The following is a 7136-nucleotide window of genomic DNA, read 5'->3' as shown; positions in this document are numbered from 1 at the left end:
AAGGTTTTAAAGACTTCAATCATGTTCCCCCTAATTATTCTTTATTCCAGGTTAAACACATTACATTCTTTCAGGCTATCTTTAGATGTTCCATTCTTGTTTGAGGGTTGTATATGTGTTTTAAATTAAAAGCTTATTAAATGTTTGGGTTTTTTTTGCCAGACCACACAGGAAAGTATTACTAGAGACAGTTGTGGTACAGTGCTAATGCTTTATACAGGAGTTTGAGCATTAAGGGAGAGATTAAAATACAAAGCACATCTATACTTACTGCCCAGTTCTATGCCAGTATTTATCAGACTTCATAACATACACACCATTGCATAAACAAGAGTCAAAGACCTGTGTTAACAGTCTATCAGCCTTTAATTAAGAAATCTAGTATATTCTAACAGGTGTGACCTATTGTAAAGTTTTATATTAAATGTTTTTAAGAGATGCTTTCACCATAGATTAAAGCTACAATATTTTGGTAGCAGGAGATAACTATGGCTTTTAAAATGTCCTCCACCATTTAACCTGGATTAAATCAAGTAAACGGCAGCTCATGACCCACTCGTCACCATCCGCAGCATATTCTGAGTGAGCGTTTCTACCGCTATTCCTTTTCCTATTCCTATTGCTATCCCTGGGATGCACATCTGCTGGCTGGATGCTTGAGCTCTCGTCTCTGTGCCATCCTCCTTGTGTTGTTTGAAGCGCTCTTGTGCTGAGTGGAAAATGAATGGTGAGCCATGAGTTCAGTTCATAATGTCCAGTAATCTGTCTGTGTGTGCTAACAGCTGGGTGCTATTATAACACATAGTTTCATCATCATTGAAGTTGATGTACACTAAGCTTCTTTAACCATTTATATCCTTTATACTCTTACAACTTTCATAACTAACAATTTTTCAAAAATGACTACAGGTTGTCTTAATTCTTGTGATTTTGGGGGTTTGGAATGCACTGGACTGTTGTGTTAAAATGAGTTACAGAGGGTGTTCCCACAGTGGCTTACCTGTTAAAGAAACGATCCTATGGTGAGTCATGCAGTTAGGGGAGCGCATGGAAGAGTCCTGGCTGTGTGAAGTTGGTTCTCTTCACTGGGGAATCCACAGGGAGTATTGCAATGGGTTAAGGAGTCACCACACCACCCTACAGCACCCCCTAGAGGTCAGCTGCCCTGTGAGCTCATGCCAACACCTGCTGGGGGCCAGTGGTTCATTGACATTTGCTTTTATAGGTTACATTTATAATGCCACTGCTCCTGTGGAAAGTGTTTTTTATCTTTTGCCTATTTTTGATGAGGGGACAATTATCTATTTAAGGACACCAATATTTAGTATCAAGGGCAATAAATGTCCCACCCCCAAACACCACAAACCAAACTCTGTTGTTGAATCCCTTTTGAGTCACTGTATCTTTAAAACAATCCTCCTACTCATAGACATCCAGGCTGATGACATGCATGCTGAATAACTCACCTTCTTAACTGTTATCAGGTTGAAGTTGGTTGAGTCCCTGCATTTAGGTATTCCTACAAAACAGTACAGCTCTTCCACTCCCTACTTTGTGCTGGCTCTGCCTGTTTGAAAAGGGAACCCCAGATGGGAATGTGAAATAATGTGAAGGGCCAAAATAATGAAAACAATACAGGACCTCATGGCGCTCAAGGCTTGAAAACAATACAGGACCTCATCGCGCTCAAGGCTTGAAAACAATACAGGACCTCATCGCGCTCAAGACTTGTTTTGGTGGAATCGGTCCAGCTTTCAACACTTTACTGCTCTCATTTCTCTTCTTCGGCTGGTTAGAGGTAAAATAATCAAAGTACATGCTGAGCTTTATAAAACCATTCTCCAGTGAAGGTGAAAGAGATGTGGACACATAACGAAGGCCCCTGAGTCTTTCCATAAGGATTGCATGTACCAGACATAAATTAGCCAACCTCTTTCTATCATCTAAACTGAAAAGAGGGCAATTAACCTCTTTAATGAGAGTCAGAAATATAGAAAGGAAAGGGGGAGGGCTTTGTTTCCAAAAAGTTTAACACCAGCAGATGGTGCTACAATGTCCAATTTTTTTTTTTTTTTTAAACAAACATCTCGGATTGACTTAAAACCATAGTCTGTCAGGGCAAGATGAATTGAGACACATAAGCTAATTGCTGTGGAAAGTTCAAGCAGGGGTGATGTAAGTCATGTTTGTTTTTAATGATTTACTTTATTTTTAGATTTTCCAATAGACTTCAACTTAGAACACCTCTTTTTTCTCCCAAGTGGCTTTATTTTGTTTTCAAATTTGGAGGCAGTTTATCCAGCCAAGCAGTTTACATTTACAATCATTGTCATGGCAACTGACTGAAGCAGAGTCTTTACATACTATCAGCTTGGAGATACAGTTGGCTTCTAGGCCTGGCCTCCTCAAACACCTCCTCTTCAGAACTGTGTCTCTGCTGTAATGTAATTCCTCTGCAGTTAGACTAGAGTTACAAGTCCAAATCTTTTTTAGACAGGTAAGAGCACTCCTCCCGATATGAGCCAATAAACGTCAAGACTTTATTTGAATTGGAAACTTTGTAACTCCTTCAAAAAGGCTATATAACACTGTAACAGGGCGAGGTGCCCTGTACATTGTTTTGTTTATTTATTTTTAGAACGGGGTACCCCTCCGCCCCTGTGTTATTTTGTATTTGTTTATTATAATTTTGTATTGTATTTTATATGATGGCGAGCGCCGAGGGATTTATTATTTATGTATTTAGGACGGCGTAGCCGAATGTTTGTTTATTATTTAGTAGCGTGGATGGGAAGCCCCATCCACACAGTATTTAAAAACTCGTGCAGAAGGTGGCCATCTCCCGAATTAATTAAGTGATTAATTTTGTTGATAATCGGGAGATGGTCACCTGAATATAAAAAGCCTGCAGCTCTCCAGCTCGAGGGGGGAGTTCAGAGGAGGAACGAGAGCGGAGAGAAAACGAAACAAAACGAAACTTAATAAGAGACAATAGACGTGTTTTATTTATATTTTGTGTTCGGGATTTGTTTTGTTAAAATATTTTATTTATTTTTGTTTTGCAAATAAAAACGGCAGCCAGCCGATTCTTTCTTTTGAACTGCAGTACTTGCCTGGTGTCAGTTTATTTTCCCTTCCTGTTTCTGCCGTGACGTCAGACCACTCGTCCACCCTGTCACAAACACCCTAATAAAAGTTTACCATGGTAAATTCGCACCTCATTTTTCAGTTTTCCCATGCTTACCAATTTTAATAAAGGGATTAAACTGTGAATAATCCTTCGTAACCACTTTGAAAACCCACATAACAGGAAACATTCCTAACTATAATGTTAAAAAATGGTATCATAGATCTCAACGCACAGACGTGCACTTGAAATGTTACTTTAAAGATACAGTACGTTTAGTTACGAAGTGTTATGAATAATTATATGCACGCTGGTTTTCAAAGTGATTATGACAGCTTATGCACTGTAATGAATTGGCATCTCAGCCCATAACATCGGAAAGGCAAGGGCTGGAAGCTAACTGGGAACTTCACAGTTCAAAGATGAACATCTTACCATTCAACTAAAGAGCAAGCTCTGTAGAGGCACATAGGTGTCCAGTATTGTTAACTCATCAGCCACTAGTTCCATTACATTCTCCCCCAGCCTAATCAAAGCTCATGCTTGAGAGCAAACACCAGCGTGCGTCCACCGAGGCTCACAGAGTGTCAATGTCAGAGGTTGTAACCGCGCCCACTCGCAATCTTGGAGAGACTTCCGAGAATTACATGTCTCACAAGCCAGCACACATGCTACAGCTTAGAATGCAAACAACAGGAAATTAAATTACCTTTTTCAACCACAGGGATCAGTACTTTCCATTAGGGCGCCACTGTAATGGCTTGGCATTGAGAGGCAAGTGCGTGTCCTTGTCGTACAGCATTAAGAAACCTTTATGAAGGTGGTAAGAATGCTCCATAGTGTCCAATTCAAATAAAGGATTATAGAATAAACTTACTGTGAACAATATGGTTACTCAGTCATGTGTGATATACACAGGGTATGCGTGTCTAACAATAACAGGCATGTCAATGGCCTCACGTCACTGATTAAGTTAGTTTGAAGGCTGACTGCAGTCAAATGTGATGACTGTATAACAGATATCACTGTGAAATTCAACACCAAAAGAATGCATCAGTGAGGAGGGTCGACAGGAGACAAGCACTGAGGCCGGGATTAGAAGACAACGTTGGGAATTGAGTGGAGACCTTAGAACACGGGGTAGGAGGCGCTATTGTTTTACATAGAGTGCTGAGTGTATGGAATGGGTTAACAAGAATGTTGCTGAGTCATTGTGTTCTCTTAAGAACTGCCTTGACAAAGCTCTGGTATCAAGCAGTGACTAGGAACTGAAAGAGTACTGATAGGCTGACTGGCCTCCTCTAGTTCCTAACTTTTGTTATGTTCTGTATCCTTCAAGAACAATTTAAACATCTTACTGACAGGCCAAAAAAGTGCTGTGCTGGTTGCCAGTAGTGATCCCACACCCTAATGACAGCAGAAGTGTAGTATGGCGAGAGTTTCTGTACTAAAATGGTTAATAACCAAGAATTTGAAAAAAACATTTCTTACTGTTCATTAGCTTAGCAGCTTTCCGGCAACCCTTTATCATTTCTATGTAAATCGTGGGGTCATACTTTATTTTAAGGGATACTACATTTATGGTTTTATCCTGTTTATGAACTAATAAAAAGGGCAGCTTAAACTGTTCAGCAAACATCTGACCAACACTGAAGACACTGACATGACATTGGTCATCGAATGTTACAAAGTTTGTTATAGTACTTTAGCACAACTGAGATCGGGTTTTATTTGATTGTACATTTTGACTAGTGTTTTAATAGGTTAATATATACTATCAGGATCCCATTAGCATGTGTATGGATTGGTGACCTTCCTGTAACTACACTTGTTAACTGCATATTTAAGGGATGCTTTATACAGTATCATCTATATTTTCATGATATTTAATATATCACTTGTTTAATATCCTGCTATGTGTGTATCTAGTATTCCCTATTGTTTCTTCTTAGAACACAGAAAAAAAATATTCCACTTTCAACCACTGGATCTGCTTCTGAAAAGACTGGATTTCTGAGGTGAGATGTGCAGCTGTAATCTCTGTCATTTTTGTCCCCTCTGTAACTGTAATTTTTATGGGGATTGTCCATTGTCTAACTCACTGATGCTGACAGATTTAATGCACCCCTGGTCATTTCTAAAGCCACTTCACTTCAGAGATTTGGCTTTTAGGAGGCTTTTCAGAAGGTGTCCCTTCTAGTAAAACTAAACAAAATGCACATAATAGGATGGTAAGGTGTAAAAATAAAATGTGGATGGTATAAATATGTTGTATTTGGCCAAAAACCCATCCCTGAAAAAAACACGACGAATGTGGCCAGACGCAAATTGATAAATTGATTGTCAATTAGTGTCTGGCCACATGCTCTATTAATCCAAGAGGATGTAGTTCCCTTTGCCCATGAGAAATAGGTACAGATCACCATCTTGAGTAACAGAGTTATCACTTGGCTCTCTAAATGTCTCTCTTCTCTCACCAGACCCTCAGAGAGACACCCCCATTCCCCCTGAGGAGTGCTGCTGACGTACTGTGATTAGGGAATCCACGTCATCCTGTGCTCTGTAACGTCAATTAGTGCCCTCTGTAACAGTTTACAGTGAGCAAAGCTACCGAAACCCCTCAGCCAAGATGGACGTGGTGTTGGGGATGTGTTGGAGGATGAGGTTCTAGATGGGGCTTAGCTCTTTTAGCCCTTAACGACCATCCCCCCACTGATAGTATTCTACACTTGCACATTTCATTCCCTTACAGTATCACTGAGTATTTATTAGTGTGGCTACAGTCAACAACAGAACATTAGCATTAATACACGATCGTACTGGTTTATATCCTCCATTTATACTGCATTACGTCAAATGTAAAGCCACGGGCACACCAAAGTTCAGAGACTGACTGGCAGATGCGTTGGGTTTAGAAATTTTCATAATACAGTGTTCTAATTTGGGGGCTGTTGATTTGAACAAACTCTGCATGCCCAGATTACTGTACGTGTTGAAATCTTTTAATTGATAATTTCTTCGCCTCAGATTGCAAAGGGCTTGATTCCTGTTGTAGAGCCGTATTTGTGCCGAACGGCATGTTTACATACCTCGCAGTTTCAGATACAATCTGGAGGACCCATGTTTACCGAATGTCATACTTCTACCTCATTTTAAAGTTATTCAAATTTCAACGCAACCTTACTATAGTGGCTCTACTGCCCCTCTGTTGTTCAGGCTGTGAATTGACTGGACATTGTTAACATGTATGAGGTTAATATTAGGTTAGCTGAGAGTTCAAACCTATTCTTCGGATGCAGGTACTGCTTTAGATTTCAGCTTCTTTGACAATGTCGGTATAGCCTATAGTATGTAATGTTACCCACTATTTTACGATAATAATGGGTTAGAACTTAATTCTACCTGTGGTGAAATGTGAACTAGAGTTTACAGTGTTGCAGGAATTTGATGCATATGGAGCCCAATGAATGAATGTCACTGTTGTTCCTGAACCGATCCTTGGTTTTTGCTTCAAGTGCTTCCAGTAATTGTGATATTAAGGTCAGAAATTGCCTAATTAGATCATCTTTTTTATGGGTAACTTAAGTGCAAGTGGAATATGGAAAATGGAAAAAAGAAGTGAAATGAAGAACCGCCTGCTAACCGCAAAGAAACGCAGCTTAATCCATGGAAGAGAAAAATGGGGCCCAAAGTCCTTTCCCCTTCTTGGTTGCAATTATGTTCTCTTTAATTCTGTGAACTCTTATAGAATAAGGCACTAGTGTCTAGCTGAATAAATATTTTGAATTTCCCAGTATTTCACAGTTCAGTAGTCTTTACCGTTTGGACTGCTCTGTGTTGCAATGTCTTTTACCAGACATGTTTAAAATGGTCAAGATGTTTGTTTATGTTTGTTTAAAATAACACCAATTAATTTCAATTGTGTTCCTTGTGTTTGTGCAGATTGTTTTATTTTTTAATCATTTCAAAACTGTATGCTCAAAAATCCTAAGCACCACATTCAAATTGA

General features: G+C 39.4%; 1 long non-coding RNA gene across 1 annotated transcript; it reads left to right on the top strand.

Moving 5' to 3' along the window:
- Positions 1-4154: 4154 nt before the first annotated feature.
- LOC131701682 (uncharacterized) lies at positions 4155-5705 on the top strand. The gene is made up of 3 exons (XR_009308946.1): positions 4155-4267; positions 5080-5145; positions 5608-5705. It is a non-coding gene; the product is annotated as an uncharacterized LOC131701682 (long non-coding RNA).
- Positions 5706-7136: the final 1431 nt, after the last annotated feature.

This window comes from Acipenser ruthenus, chromosome 26, assembly GCF_902713425.1.
Source record: "Acipenser ruthenus chromosome 26, fAciRut3.2 maternal haplotype, whole genome shotgun sequence".
NCBI classification, from domain to species: Eukaryota; Metazoa; Chordata; class Actinopteri; order Acipenseriformes; family Acipenseridae; genus Acipenser; species Acipenser ruthenus.
The sequence above is the reverse complement of the archived record's forward strand: the minus strand, read 5'-3'. Positions and strand labels throughout refer to the sequence as shown.